Source organism: Cricetulus griseus, chromosome 5, assembly GCF_003668045.3.
Source record: "Cricetulus griseus strain 17A/GY chromosome 5, alternate assembly CriGri-PICRH-1.0, whole genome shotgun sequence".
Lineage (NCBI taxonomy): Eukaryota > Metazoa > Chordata > Mammalia > Rodentia > Cricetidae > Cricetulus > Cricetulus griseus.
The window spans coordinates 26991051-27006986 of record NC_048598.1 but is presented as its reverse complement, the minus strand read 5'-3'; the positions used below and the strand labels follow the sequence as shown (position 1 = coordinate 27006986).

Below are 15936 nucleotides of genomic sequence, written 5' to 3'. Positions count from 1 at the left end.
AGAGAAACCCTGTCTCAAAAAAAAAAAAAAAAAAACCTTTTTTATAAACATAAAATTGTATAGATATCAATGTATGTTGGGATAATCTTTTTGTATACTGTGAAGACGTGTCTCTGTCCTTCTTTGCCTGCCTAGGGCACATTCTGATTGGTTTAATAAAAAGCTGAGCGGAGAATAGCTAGGCAGGAGAAGACAGGCAAGACTTCCTGAGAGAGAGATGAATTCTGGGAAAGAAATCTGAGGCATGCGAGATTTGTCAGCCAGATATGGAGAAGTTGGAAGTACGGTACTGAGGAAACGTAACGAGCCATGTGGCATAATGTAGATGAATATAAAGTGGTTAATTTATGTTTTAAAAGTCAGTTCATAACAAGCCTAAGCTAAGGCCAAGCTTTCATAATTAACAAAAAGTCTCCATGTCATTATTAGAGAGCTAGAGACAAAGATTTGTTACAATTATAAATGTATTCTTATAATAACATGCAGTAATTTATCTTATTATCAAATATTTTATGATCCTGAGAATATGCATATATTCATATGTGTATTACACATTTAAGATTCAGAATGGGGGAAGGGTTGACTATAGAATTCCATCTATTTTAAAAACTATAGTATGTCATCAGGCCAAAATTACCTTAAAAATGTCTTTTTCAGGGAAAGAATACTTAAGTTAAGGGATTAACTACATAAAAACCACTTGACTAAAAACAGGCTAGAAGTATTTGAGTAGAAACAGCTTTAGCTTTTTTTGCTTCACAGACTCCATATCCCTGTAAAAAGTCATGCTTGAGGTAAAGTCCTTCAGCTCCATGAGAGCAACTGACCAGATTCCTGTACTAATGACTTAAAAACACTTTGCCTGTTTCATGCATTTCTGTTTTCTGCGATGTTCTAAGTATTTGTAGTGATATTTGTAAAATGTTGAGTTCGTAATTGTCCTTGTTTCTTAAAAAATAAAAAAAAGTCATCTTGCAAGGATACTACATGTTACAACTTAAAAAATTTTTGACTATGTATCAATGGGATAGTTACAGCAATCATAGCAGGCATTAGAAAATATAAATTTAAAAAACTTTTAAAAATTAAATTGGAATGTACTATTTAAAAAAACTTCTATACCTACAGAATGTATAATTTTAAAAGCATAAGTGAATCTTGAGGTAGTATGTTTAAGGTGTAGCAGCCATTCAAAAACTGGTTTCTTAATATTTCTCTAAATATTAAGGTATTTAATGTAACCATTTCTATGCAATATAGATTGGCAAACAGGACATCCAGGTATTTAATTTCAAAGCCCACAAATATAAAGAGAAATTACTACGTTTATATGAGACTTTCATTTTTTAAAACTGCATGTAACAAATACCAAAGACTGTGCAAAAGGCATAAACATGAGTAAACAACATATTGCTAACTGTTGTGTAGAAAAAGTATGTTTTCTTCCTTTTGTTTGCTATGTCACATATATTGTAAAAATTGTGTAAGTGGCTCCAAAAATGTAAATGTTTTGTTAAAATAGTCTAACTGTGTCATGCTATTATAATTGATTTTAAACAGAAAAAAAAAACTAAGAAATTCAGGGTTTGGGTTTGTCTGATTTAGCTTTTGCTTGTGGTTTTTTGAGACAAGGTTTCTCTATGTGTACTCAGAGATCTGCCTGCCTCTGCCTCCCAAGTGCTGGCATTAAAGTGGTGAGCTGTAGGGAGACACCGTAACCACGCCTCCTAAGGGCGGGCTACAGGTGTACTTAACCACGCCTGTCAAGGGGTGTGGTCAAGGGGTGTTCAGGATGACGCGGGGGTGGGGTGGGGGTGGGGGTCTTAAGGGTTAATTACACCTGCAGCCGGCCCTTAGGAGGCGTGGTTATGGTGTCTCCCTACAGTGAGCCACCACTGTCCCACCTGAAATTCAGTATTTTAAAAAACCACATTGCTCTATTGTTTTTTTTTTGTTTTGTTTTTGTAACTCCCTGACCCACTCCCCTACCCTGTACTAGATATTGAACCTACTGTGCCTCGTGCATGCTAGGCAAGAAACTATCTACCAACCAAGTTGTATTCTCAGTCTATACTTAGGTTTTTAATCTTATTTTCAGTTTTTTAAAAAATACAAATGTAAGAAACAAAAAAGATTTAAAAATAAAACATTTTATTTATGCCAAATGTAAGTTTGATTATCTTTCTGAATTAAAGTAATAAGGTACTCGAATTAGTAATGTGATAAAAATTACAAGTATTAAATACTAAAATATTAGAAACCATTTTTCCAAAAATTTAAAGTCTAAACTTAAACGACTAGCTTCTAGCCTTTCTGATCTAGACAAAATGGTGGTAGGTCATAAGAAAATAGAAAATAAAGTGAATTGTTCAGCAAGAGCCCTCACATAGGAAATATGTGCCCAAAAGCTGGAAGCAGGGCGTGATACTGCTAATAAATAGATCCTGGATGACACTTTTGTGTATGACTATGGTGTCAGGTCCAGCTGAGGTGGAAATGAGTCAATGACAACGGGCCAAGGACATAAACTGATGCTGTCATCTAGAAGCCCACAAAAGTGTGCTTTTAGAAACCAAAACCCATCAGAAAATAAGCTTTAAGCTTAAAAACCTCAAATTGAAATGAATGCATATTTGAGCAGTATTAAAAAATACACCTACTTACCAGATAGACCTTCTCCTCCCTCCTACATCTCTCTGCCCCTCTGCCAAGAGGTAGTGATCAAATCCATGACCTTACACAGCCAGGCAAGCACTCTACCACTGGACCACATCCCCAATTCTACTTCCCAAGTCAGAAGGAGAGGATTACAGCACACAGAGCACAGCAGCAGCTTTAGGTTCAGGATGGTCTCCTTGTCTCCCAAACCCACCAACCAGAGAGGCCTGAGTGGATACTGTGCATGTAACAAATGGATTTAAATCACAATTGAGGAACTGAGCTAAGGGCACTCAATTTTTTTTTTTTTTTTTAATCAAGTACAACCGTTTGCTGTAGTGAGATATCCACCCCGCCCATACCTGTAGCACTGACCACACCCATTTGGGTGGTCACAGGTTCTGATGCGACAGAGGACAGGACTTGGATCTTGGGTCCCTGACCCCAGTGCTCTCTCTTGCACAGAGAACGGCCTGGGAGGATCCTTGGAGCTGGAACCTGCGGTGGTCACTGGCCTCTTGTGTAAGTGCATTCTCCTGGAATAAACTTCACTTACCCTGTACTGAGTCTAGTGAATCTTGATTCCCATGCAATAGTTTGCCTCTGTACAAAACTACTATCTTGGTAACACTGAACAAATAGCAACTGGCGTCAGCCTAAGGAGCTTTGGTACCTCCCACATATGCCTATTGTATTAGCACGACTGAAAAGATCATCTAGAACAAAGTGGTTCAGTGTCTCTGCTCACAAAGTGTTGAGAAATGAAAGCGCCATCTAACAATTAGACACTTGTTACCCTGACCTTGGTACTGAGACTTCCTATGCAAGCCTTCTGAACTCCTTCCTTCCTCTTACAATTCTATTTTGATGTCCTACTGTATGTTATAAGCTCCATAAGATGAATACTCGTTTATCCAAGTCCTATCACAGTGCCTAGCACAAAGTGAATTATGGTTCATTATTTATTGTGATTTATTTATGATGAACCATTCTATTCTAGCATCTGTATTTTCTCTCAGTAAGACATATTAGAATAATAATAGACTATCTTTGCTGAACCATGGGTATAAAGCCATTGCTGATTTTTGTTAATTTCTGTAAATTTCTGTGTATGCATGTCTGAGTGTGGCTTTGTGCACATGAGTACAGTGCCCACAGAGGCCAGACCAGAGCTCCCTGTAAGCTACCTACATGGGTTTGAAAACTAAACTTGGGTCTTCTGCAAGATCAGTATTCTCTTAACCTCTGAGCCATTTCTCTAGCTCCTACTGCCCATTTGTAATGGTTGTATAACTTTATTTTATGTGGGCTTACAAAAGACTTGGGCTTTTGATAACAAAGGAGCCTATCCTCTAAGCACTTAACATTTTGCTGAATTATTATTCCCGTCCTTTTCCATCTTTCCCATTTCCATATCTCGAGCATTCAGCTAAAGACTAATGCCTCCCTTACCACTTTGAGACAGGGTCTCATTATGTTTCCCAGATTGGCCTTGAACTACCAGTATCCCTGCCTTATCTGCTCCAGTGCTAGGATTATATAAGTGGTGTTTTCAAGATATTCACCAAAACAAAAATCACTGGTGTTAACCCAAGTTCATGAGATTCCATCATTATCAGCCACCTAAAAACTAATTTCATGTTAAGTCAACATTTTCATAAAGCTCTAACCTTTCAAAAAAAAAAAAAAACAGTTGCCTCTGTAGTTAATTCAGTTTAAGTTAAACAATTTAAAGGCAAGCCACATCACAATTCATAGCTATATAATTACATATATTCAGTAACTTGCAAAATTTCTTAAAGACTACATTTTGTCACTACCAACTTCTCACTCAGACAAATCCCAGTTTTCACTGAGCTAAGCAAGACTTAAATGGATATGGAAAGGTTCCTTTAGTAAGCCATTCCTTTACACAAAGTTGCAATATGTATACTAAAAGGATATGATGCATGAAATATCCAATATGCTCACGAACATATATTCATATATTTAGAGATGCTGGCAGATTTGTATTGGTTTTATGTGTATATGTGTGTGTATGCTTTATGTATGCAGGTGATCGTGGAGGCCAGAAGAGGATGTCAGATCCCCCCAGAGGTGGAGTTACAGGCTTTCGTTCGCCACCTAACATGGATACTTGGAACCAAATGCAGGTCCCCTGGAAGAGCAAGTGTTCCTAAACACCAAGTCACCTCTCTAGCTCTGGAAGTGTTGCACCATTCCTCGAGCTTTGGTCCTAGACTACACGAAAAGAAGAAAGCGGGCTGAGCACAAGCCTTCATTTCCCTCTGCTTCCTGAGGGTGGGTACAGCACCCTGCAGCCTCCAGTCCCCACCACCATACACCTCCTTGCTTAGATGGACTGTACCTTGTAACTGCACCAAAAGCAGTCCCTTCTCCTTTAAGCTGTTGTGTGAGAGGATTTTACCACAAAGAGTTAACTAATACACCCAGCAAACAGCCTTGTGCAGAGGTTCATTTACAACCTTAGTACCAGTGGAAGAGGGCAAACATTGTTTATCTTTAATGGTTGGGAAAGGCACCCTCCCAGCTCTACCACAAACTTTCCATTTAACAAGCAAAAGAAAATGTATGGTTACTATGAACTGTTTTATCTCAGCCATGTTTCCCAGAATTCATTCTGAGAATGAATTCTATCATTAGACATGATAGTCATGTTTACACAAAATTTGGGAAGATAGCAGTAAAACATCAGTACTGGATTATGTCTACAGAAGGTTGGAGCTCATGTGCTCACATAGCTCACAAATGAAGCTAGTTGTTGCCTCATCTTGATGGAATGGAATGGCATGACGAGTTCTGTAACTGCACTACTTTCCTATGCAGCATCCTTCAGTTTCTTCAAATACTGGGCTAACTGTACATTTAAATTAATAGCAAAGGACATGTGCTTTTCCTATGGATGTCCACATTGATTACACTCTCCAATCTAGTTAGAACTGACAGCCTATGTCCTCACAAGATCTAGCTTGTGCTTTTAAGTTCAAGCTTATCCTATTTCCTTCTACTCTGCAGTACCTTCCCTTTCCAACTATCTATACTATTTCAGAGTCAGATACAAAGAGAACAACTTCACCAAAGCTCTTTAATGAGTTCCCACAAGTATAAGGGCAAAACCTATCTTTATTTGTATGTATCAGTTGCGCTGGTTAGTTTCTGTCACCACACAAATCAGAGACACCTAGAAAGGAACCCCAATGGAGGAACTGCCACACTCAGATTGTGGGGACATGTATGGAACATTTTCTTGATTAATGATTGATGTAGGACAGCCAACTCACTGCATAGAAACCTCTAGGCTCTGAATGTATAAGAAAGCCAGCTGAGCAAGCCACCCTGAGAGCAAGCCAAGGCGTTTTTCCATAGTCTGTTTCAGTTCCTTCTCAGCTTCCCTTTATGACAGACTACAACCTAGAAGCCTGTGGGAACAACAGTCTAGGACTGGAGTGCTTGTGAGAACACTCCAAGAAAACGAAGCAAGAGTGTGACTTCAGTTTCTTCAAAACATGGGATTGTTCTTAGAATATGTTTTTGTGCCTCTCTCAGGTATAACAGAGTGAGTTTATATAATTCAGATTAATTGCTTGTTGTTGGTATTCAATTACATATTTAAACTATCCTTTATAAACCTCTATGGAAAAACATGTTTTTGCCATGTTGGCTTGTCCTTGTGATTGTATACAGTTTGAACTCATGAGAATTTTACTCAGGTGACCTTTCTTAACTCCCAGAGTATAAATTGTCTTAAGTTCTGAATAAAGCTGGCTATTGTACAAGACTTTAGTCCACCGGCTCCATTCTCCCAGGTCCCACATAAGCCAAATAAACCTTTCCTCTCCAAACTGGCTTTGGTATGTTATCACAGCATCAAAAAGCAAATTAGGACACCAATAGTTCTGTTTCTGTGATTGAACCATACACATTAAACACTTTCAATAAGCCTAGCATGGAAGGAAATTGTCAACCAGATGAAGAATGCCTATTAAAACAAACAACAAGAAAATACTATATTCATAGTAAAACACTTAGTGCTTTCTACCTAAAATCACAAATGAAGCAAGCATGTTCACTTTCACCACGACTATTAAAGACAGTATTGCAAGTTCTAGCCTATGCAATAATGTAAAAAAAATTAGATTTTTAAACTTTTTAAAAATGTGTATGAGTGTTCTGCCTACATGTATGTCTGTACAGTGCTTGAGGAAGCCAGAAGATGGTGTTGGATCAACCAGTGTGGTGATATATTATTTATGATTCATTAAAGCTTGCCTGAGATTCAGAAAGCAAAGCCAGCCTCAAGCTATAGAGATCAGGCATTGGTGATACACACCTCTAATCCCAGGACTCAGGATTAAAAGGTAGACGATTCTCTGTTAGTTCAAGGCCACATTGACTACATGAAATTGATCCAGTCCTAAAGAAACAGTACACACAAAGGCAATCTCAGCACCTGGGATCACACACCTTTAATCCCAGCATTAGGGAGGTATGTAAGAAAGGAGCAGGGTCTACAAGCTGGCATTCAGTCTGACAGTCTCTAGCCACACTGAGGAGAGCACAGCAGTCTGAATCTGAGGAGCTATGAAGTTGGGAGCAGTCTGAGGATCGCCCCTTTGGTCTGAGCTGAAGTAGAGGTAAGAGCTAGTGGCTGGCTGCTTTGCTTTTCTGATCATCAGCTTAAAGCTTGAACCCCAATATCAGTCTCTGGATCTTTTATTTTTTTTATGTTACACACCAGGACTAGAGTTACAGATGGTTGTGCTCAGAATTGAACCCAGCTCTTCTGAAAGAGTAACCTCTGATATTAACTGTTGAGCCATCTCTTCAGCCCACAAGGAAAAAAAAAAAAAAAAACTAAAAATCAGATTGTATAGGGGAAAAACTTTCCTATAGGAAAAGGATAACATTTGCATATAAAATCTTGAGAAATATTTTTACAATCCTCTGAACTACTAATATATGAGTTGAGCAAAATCAAACTGTACAGATAAACAAAAGTAGTCATTTTGCTGTTGCTGTTTTACCTGGATGATTTATGTTGGAGGCAGGGTTTTCTGTAGCCAAGTGTGGCTTTGAACTCTTTACATAGCTAGGAATAACCTTAAACTCCTGATCCTCCTTGTCTCTGCCTCCCAAGGGTGAGGATTATACACCCGAGCCACCATATCCAGCTATGCAATCACACTTTTATTTAGTAACTATGAACACGTGAAAATTGAATGTAAACATGATACTACTCACAACTGCACCACAGAAAAACTAAACTTTTAAGCATAAAATTTTAAAAACTCCCATAATGAGATCTATAACTTGATAATTACAAAATGGTGATAATTATCAAAGTCCTGCATAAATGGAGCAACACATCATATTCATGGAGTAGAAGACTCAGGATAATAAGGGTATTAGTTCTTCCCAAATTCATCTTTAAGTCCAACAACTGTCAAAATCCCAGCAATATATTTGGGCACATGGATAAGCTTATTCTAAAAGTCACATAGAAAGACCTAAAACCTAGACAGCTTTAACAAATGATTTTGAAGACAGAAGGAATTACTAAAGCGTGGAGTTAAACATACTGTGTAGAGCCAGTACTCGGGAGACAAAGGCAAGTGAATGTGAATTCGAAAAAACCAAAAAGTACACTGTGTAACTATAGAAACAAGACAGTATTATATTCTCAGAGGAACATGAGAATAAACAAAGCCAAAAATTCAGAATTAGATACATTTCATAAAGGAAAAATAGCCTTTTTGAGTAAGTGGATACCTATAGTGCAAAATTAATTTTGAACTAAACTTTAGACCCCATACAAAAATTAACTCAATGAAACCTAGACTTAGTTTTTACAATCCTCTGAACTACTAATATATGAGTTGAGCATATAGTACAAAGCTGTAAGCAACTAGTAAGTACAAAGCTGTAAAATTTTAGAAAAACTCAGAAAAAAAAAAAAAAACAACCTTCAGGATCACTATTAGTGATGAGTTCTTTGTGACATAATACCTGTTTTTATTCAGGCATCTGTACTGGCCTGTCCTCGGGGTTCTGACAGGATACGCCCTCAGCTGCAGCCACTAAGAGCACCACCTGTGCACATTCACTATGTTCCCTTATAAAAGGGCCCTGTCCACCTCCCATCCTCCTCTCTCTCTCTCTCTCTCCCTGTCTGTTCCCCCCTCTCCCTCTTTCTCTCTCTCTCTGTCTCTCTCCTCTCTCCTCTCCCCTGCTGCTCATCTCCAAAGGCTGGTCTCCCCACTTTCCTCTCCCTCTTTTAGGATCCCTTCCCTGTCACATAGCATCTTTCTCTCACATGCCACTTTTCTCAAATTACAACAATTCCAAAGCACAATCCATAAACGGAAAAACAATGATAAACTGGAAATCTTAAAAAGTTCAAAACCTTTGCACCACAAAAGGCTCTATGACAATAAAAGATATGTGACAAATAAAAAAAAAAGGAAAAGAAAAGAAAGGTGTATTAACCAAGGACCAGTATCTAAAGAGAACAGCAGCAACAACATTAAGGTTGAGCTTTTAAAATTCTTTACAGCAGGAGTAAGCAAACCTCATCATTTCAGACCTGGGACAGCAGTCTAAGGAACCAGAAGTTGCTAAATTCACTGAATTTCCAACTCGGGGGTTAAAAAAAAAAATTGCCAGGACTTCAAAACACAGCTGCACTCTGACACACAGCCACTAGTGCTTTGCGAGAAGCAAAGGGGGCCTACCTGGCCAGCCTTTTTAAAGTCACCAACTTGTGCTACTCGAGCCCATTGTGACTAAATACACTGAGAGTGTGCTTGCGAATCTAGTGTGGGGGCTGGGGATCGGCTTCTCTGGTAAGGGTGCTAGGAGGCCAGCCTGAGTTCAGTCCCTGGAAGCTGAGAGGCAAAAGGCAGCCAACTGCTGAAAACTGTCCTTTGATGTCTGTACACATGCCCCTGCACATGCACACACCACATGTACGCTTTTTTTTTTCCCAGACAGGGTCTCACTGTGTAGCGCTGACTATGTGGGCCAAGCTGGCCTCAAATGAACAGAGATCATTCTGCCTCTGCCTCTGCCTCCCAAATACTGGGATTAAATGTGTGTGCCATCATGCCTGGCCAAGTAGTTTATATTTTCAAAAAAGAATCCACTCAGGCTGGAGAGATGGCTCAGTCATTAAGATCTCTTGTCTTTCCAAAGGGCCAAGTTTTGGTTCCTAACACCTACATGATAGCTTATGATCATCTATAACCCTACTTCCAGAGGATCCAGCTCCCTTTCCTGGCCTCCAGCCTCCAGAGGCATCAGGCATGCACACAGTGTACGTACATATATACAGGCAAACATTCTTTAGGGGGAAAAACCCACTGTGATGGAAAATATTGCATTCAATTTTTTTTTGTCTTTTCTTCCTGTTATCAGTATCAACATTAGATCTACCCCCATGGGGTAAAAAATACCTATATATTTGACTGTGAGTGGAAAAAATAGGGAACAGAAATCAGTTATTAGCAATTTTCCAACTTTCTTTCATATGTGAAATTTTAGCATAACTGTGAGATATAAAGCATTGATGGAAATCAGCATATTTCAGTGAGCAAGTTTCAACAATTCAACTTTGTAACAACTATAAATAAACCTGTGAAATTATTCTGGGGGGTGGGTGGCTCAACATTTGGAAAAAAAATAGTAATCCAACTAGAAAATAAGGGAAATATACTGCAACACTTCACTAAAAAAATATACTAATGGCCAATATGTAAATGAAAAGATATACAACTTTATGAGCCACTAGGGGAATAGCAATTAAAACCAACAAGAGAAACATCACTACATGCCTACCAGAATGGCTAAAGCAATAGTGTATCATCAAATACCAGAGAGGAGATAAAGAAACTCCATCAATAATATGTGGATGATGGGAATATTAAATGTCACTGGAGACAAGCATGGCAGCTTCTTAAAAAATTAAGCAATATGCTTACCACATAGCCCAAATACAAGTTTATATTCATATAAAAATATGTACACAGGGCTTAGCAATAGCTTTATCCTTAACTCCAAATTAGAAATAGCCCAACTATCTAAAAACAGGTGACCAAATAAACCTTCATACCATAGACTACTACTCAGCAATAAAAGGAATAAATTATTAATGTGCACAATGTAGAGGCATTTCAGGACAATTATGCCAAGTGAAAGTCTAATCTGAAAATGCCATTATCGTTTATAAGGTAATAGACATACATATCTATGTAACATCCTTGTCTTTTTGAAATGGGTGTATCCTTATTTGCCCTGGTTGCTCTCAAACTTGTGAGCATAAATGATCCTGCTGTTTTATTCTCCTAGGTAGTTCAGAGTACAGTACTGCCACAATAACCAAAATATGACATCTGTGAAGTGATAAAACTGTGTGTGTGGAAAAGAGAATTGTGATGTTGGGGTAACAGTGTTGAAAGCAGGGTATAAAAGGTGTAGTACAAAAGATACTTGGGATGGAATTTTATATTTTAACCTTATTAATCCATTAGTGAACTGAAATTAACATTAATTTATCAAAATACTAAACTACACTGCATGAAACTAAATGCACACATATAAATGAATCCATGTAATATTACAAAAATAAGAAATAAATAAGGATTGTGAATTCTCTGTCAGTTTCCTGGTTTATTATATTTCAAAAGAAGTTACCATTGGGGTACTGGTTGAAGAATATAAGGTATACAGCTTCCTATTATTTACTTTAACTTTAAATTTTTTAAATTTTATGTGTATGGGTGTTTTGGCTGCATATGTTTCTGTTCACTACTTTCGTATCTGGTGCCAGTAGAGGCCAAAAGACAATATTAGGTCCCCTCAAACTGTTGTTGGAGATAGTTTGAGCCACCATGTGGGTGCAGGAAATCAAACCTGGGTCCTCTGAAAGAGCAGCCAGCACCCTCAATCACTGAGCCATCTCTCCAGCCCCAAATGTCCTATTATTTCTTATACCTGCATATGAGTCAAATATAAAGTGTTTTTTTAAACTTAAAAAAAAAATGCCACCCACATGGGTTCAATGATTTAAGGACAAAGTACTTTTAACCTTACACAAATTCAGAAAAATAAAACATTTTTTGAGCTAACATCATTCTACTATCAGAACTAAGTACATTAAAAAAAAAAAAACAACTATAAACTATCATCTATGAACAACCGCCCAAAACTCACTGGAACTTAACAATATAAAAAGGATAATTAACCAGAACAATAAGTGTCTAGGAACTGAATACTGATTTATCAATCCAAAAACCCAAATTTAATCAAACTACTGATTAATAGATCTATGCCTATGCAAATCTATCCCTTGGTGTATATATGACCACATATATATGGTCAGATGACAACTTTATGAAGTCCTTCTATCCCTACTTTTATGCAGGTTCTGAGGACTGAACTCAGGTCATAAGGCTTGTAACAATATAAAAAGGATAATTTGATTCAGTAGTTTTTTTGGTTTTTCGAGACAGGGTTTCTCTGTGGCTTTGGAGGCTGTCCTGGAACTAGCTCTTGTAGACCAGGCTGGTCTTGAACTCACAGAGATCCGCCTGCTTCTGCCTCCTGAGTGCTGGGACTAAGGGAGTGCGCCACCACCCGCCCACCTTGATTCAGTAGTTTTTGTTTTGTTGTATTGGGGATTCAACCCAGGGCTTTCATAGCACACCTCCCCCACCAGCCTTTTCTTCTTTTTGTAGGAATGGGGCTTTGCACATACTAGACGAGCGAGCGCACATACTAGACAAGTGAGCACTCTACCACAGACCTATACATCTATCCTTGACAATCTTTTCTAAAACTCCGGAACAGGAGCTACAGCGATGCTTCAGTGGTTACAAGCACTTGTTGCTTTTGCAGAAGACATGGGTGGTTACAGCTCCTAGCACTCACTCATTACCTTTAATCCCAGCATTTGGGAAACAGAGACTGGCAGATCTCTGAGCGAGTTTCACAGGACAGCCAGGGCTACACAGAGAAACACTGTCTCAAAAAACAAAAAACAAACAAAACCCAACAAGTCTGTTGTTTTTGAGAAACTAACAAGCTGCAATTTTGTTGATGATGATGATAGTTTTTTGAGACAATGCTTTGCTATGTAGCCTCAAATGACTTGGAATTTACTACGTAGGCTATGTAGGCTGGTCTCAAACTTGCAGCAATCCTCCTGTCTTTGCCTCTTAAGAGCTGGGATTATCAATATACACCAGGAGCCATTTATAAATTCATTTTTTAAATTGTATATAGTAATGGAAAGAGGTCAGAATGGCCTGGGCAATTTTCAAAAGAGACAAGGACCAAGTCTGAAGTACTAAGTATCATCAGAAGACACAGGATCTCTTTAGCAGGTTCCCAGTCTTACAAAGAATTTAAAAACAGATTCATTAGCATTAAATGAAGCTCCCCTGGTGGGGGAGGGGGAGGCCACATCTTCATAAAAAGATTCTACAAAACTGATTAGAATGCCCTGATTATGGAGAGTTGGAATGCTGCAGACACTGTGTCTAATTATCTTGCCCTATTTTTAACCCGTTATTAGGCATTCAATGCCCACCCGTGTCTGACCTACATCCTTGCAACTATCAGGCAAAACCTTTGGAATGTATAAACTTAACAAACCACTAGTTTCTAGCAACCCCAAAGCTAAGAATGTTACCAGATAACATCCAATACCTAGAGTTTCTCCCTTTGCTATAACCCACCCATTTTTTGTTCCTAAGAATGAATTTGGGAAATGCCCTGATTCCCAACTCTTTTATTTGGCCACCACACAAGTTCATGTAACTGCTTCTACACTGAGCATCCACATTGGAACATATTTTTCAGGGCAAGTTGAACCTGTGTTCCCAGGACACAGTCACTTATATTTGGCCCAGAATAAATAGTATCTCATCCCTTTGAGTTAGAGCTTTGTCTTGCACTGACAAGAAAAATGAAAGACAATTGTACTGGAGTTTGAGAAATAAAAAATGGGGCAGGCAAGCTGGCGATTGCAGCAGCTGCCAGGAAATGAAAGAGGAGAAAAAGGAAAATTATACTTTCTGAATTAGATATCAAGAAAGCAGACAGGCTCAGCAATGGTAGTCTGGGTAGTCTGCAGCCGTCACATGGGGGAGGTGGAGGATGTGTGTAGATGGAGATCTTCTGAGAATGAGAATGCCAAAGTCAGACCTCAGAAAAAAAACAGGTAGGCTTAACATCAAGGGTCTGTAAGCAACTTCACACCAGATAGACATTACTGGGGCATAAGTATAATTCTCATTAAGGGGAGAGAGATTCTTCCACATCTTATGTCTTTAAGAATGTAATGTTCTTTTCACCTTCTGAATTCAGGTTATCCTCTTGGAATTGCAAAATGGGATTTTTTTTTTCCCCTTATTAAAGAAGGTCTTGGTCTTGCTTGGGCAAGAGAAGCTCCTGTTTCCAAACAGAAGAGTATTATCAACTCTAACCAAGCTATTTACATACAAATTTAAAGATCATCAACCAGACTACTGTGCCAGAGGGTATCACTGTGTTAATATGTGTGCATCAAAGAGGCTTATAAACTTGGGACCACTTTTTGTACCCGAAAGGATCTTATGGGCCAAAGAACATCCATCCCACTTTTACCAGAGGAACCTGACATAGTTATTATGGTGGTTGGAATGAGAATAGCCTCCACAGGGTTATATATTTGAATGTTTAGTCATCAGGGAATGGAAGTGTTTGGGAAGGATTAGGAGGTGTGACCTTGTTGGAATAGATATGGTCTTGTGATGTGTGGATGGACTTTGAGGTTTAAAAGCCCACACCAGGCTCAGTCTCCTCCCCACTCCCCGCCTGCTGCCTGGGAATCAGAATATAATGCTCTCAGCTACATCTATAGTGCCATGCCTGCCTGCTTCCAACCAAGATGATCATGGTTCCTTGGACATGGTGTCTCTTCCCAGAATAGAACAGGAACTAAGACAGTTATGCATTATTTCCCAAAAGGTGCCATGGAAGCAGTCAGCTGCAAATGGCCCTTTTATTCCACGCTCCCTTCCTTTCATCTCCTATCACACACTAAGGCCATTTAAACATTCTCTATAAACAATAAAGTCCTGGCACAGAAACAGAACCTTCAATCAATGAATGTGGTGGAACAATTGACTTGAACATATATGGTTAATTGATTTTCAACAAAAGGGTAAGTCTTTTAAAAAAGAATGGTAGATCAATTTTACATTCATAAGCTAAGAAATGAAACTTGATCACCTCACAGCACGTATAAAAATGAGCTCTAAATTGTTCTTAGTATTAAATGTGAGAAAGAAAATAGAGAACCTTCAAGGGGGAAGGAAACACCAAAAAAATTGTGGCCTTGGATTATGTAAAGATTCTTAGACAGAACACAAAAGTTTCAGTAAGTATTAACTACAAATATTGTTCAGAACAACGTTCGAAAAACATTGCTAAAAGACAGATGTGTAATAGTTCAAGACCATCCTTGGATATAAAACGAGTTCAAGGCCACTTTGGATTACATGAGACCCTGTCTCAAGAAATAAGAGGGGGAAAGGGGAGCATGTAGAGAACAGGAGTATAGGAAGAAGCAGGGCAAGAGAGGGGAGGTAGGAAAGAGGGACAGAGGGAAGGAGAGAGGAGAGAGAGGAGGGAAGGGTACGGCACGGTAAGGAGAGCTTTAGAAAAAGACAGCGCCAGGCAGGGTGGTGATACACTTACCACGCCATTCTATCCTTTTTGTTGTTTTTAAAGAATGTCTCCTTGTCGACCAAACTGGCCTAGAACCCCTTACTTAATCCTCCAGACTCTACCTCCCAAAGTGCTAAAGCACTCTTATCAACTGAGCTACACCCCAGTCCCTTCTTCAAATACTTAAGATCAGGCAGTAAAGACAGCAATCCTGCTTCGTGGTATAGGAAGTCACTGCCCTTTGAATACTTTATCTGTAAGTGGCTAATTTTGCCTTTAGATCACTCTGGAGTCAGTTTTCTCTCCTTGCTTAGCTCCTGAGGAACTTATGGAACCTTGTGTTTTGTTTCTTTAGTCTCAAACCTCTATATAAGTTAACATTCCAGTTTTAATGTTACTTAGCAGTAATTCAGTATTAGGAATACAAATAGCAGCAACCTATTAGGATAAAATACAAACTACAATACCCTAAATAATTATAATGTCTAGAGCTGCCTATAAATCAATATACTTTCTAAGTCCTTGGACTTGGAATTTAAAAGGTCCTTT

At 38.6% G+C, this 15936-nt stretch overlaps 1 protein-coding gene across 3 annotated transcripts in view; it reads right to left on the bottom strand.

Moving 5' to 3' along the window:
* Positions 1-15936, bottom strand: part of Dcaf6 (DDB1 and CUL4 associated factor 6) — a 107612-nt gene that overhangs the window by 88769 nt on the left and 2907 nt on the right. The window lies entirely within an intron of this gene.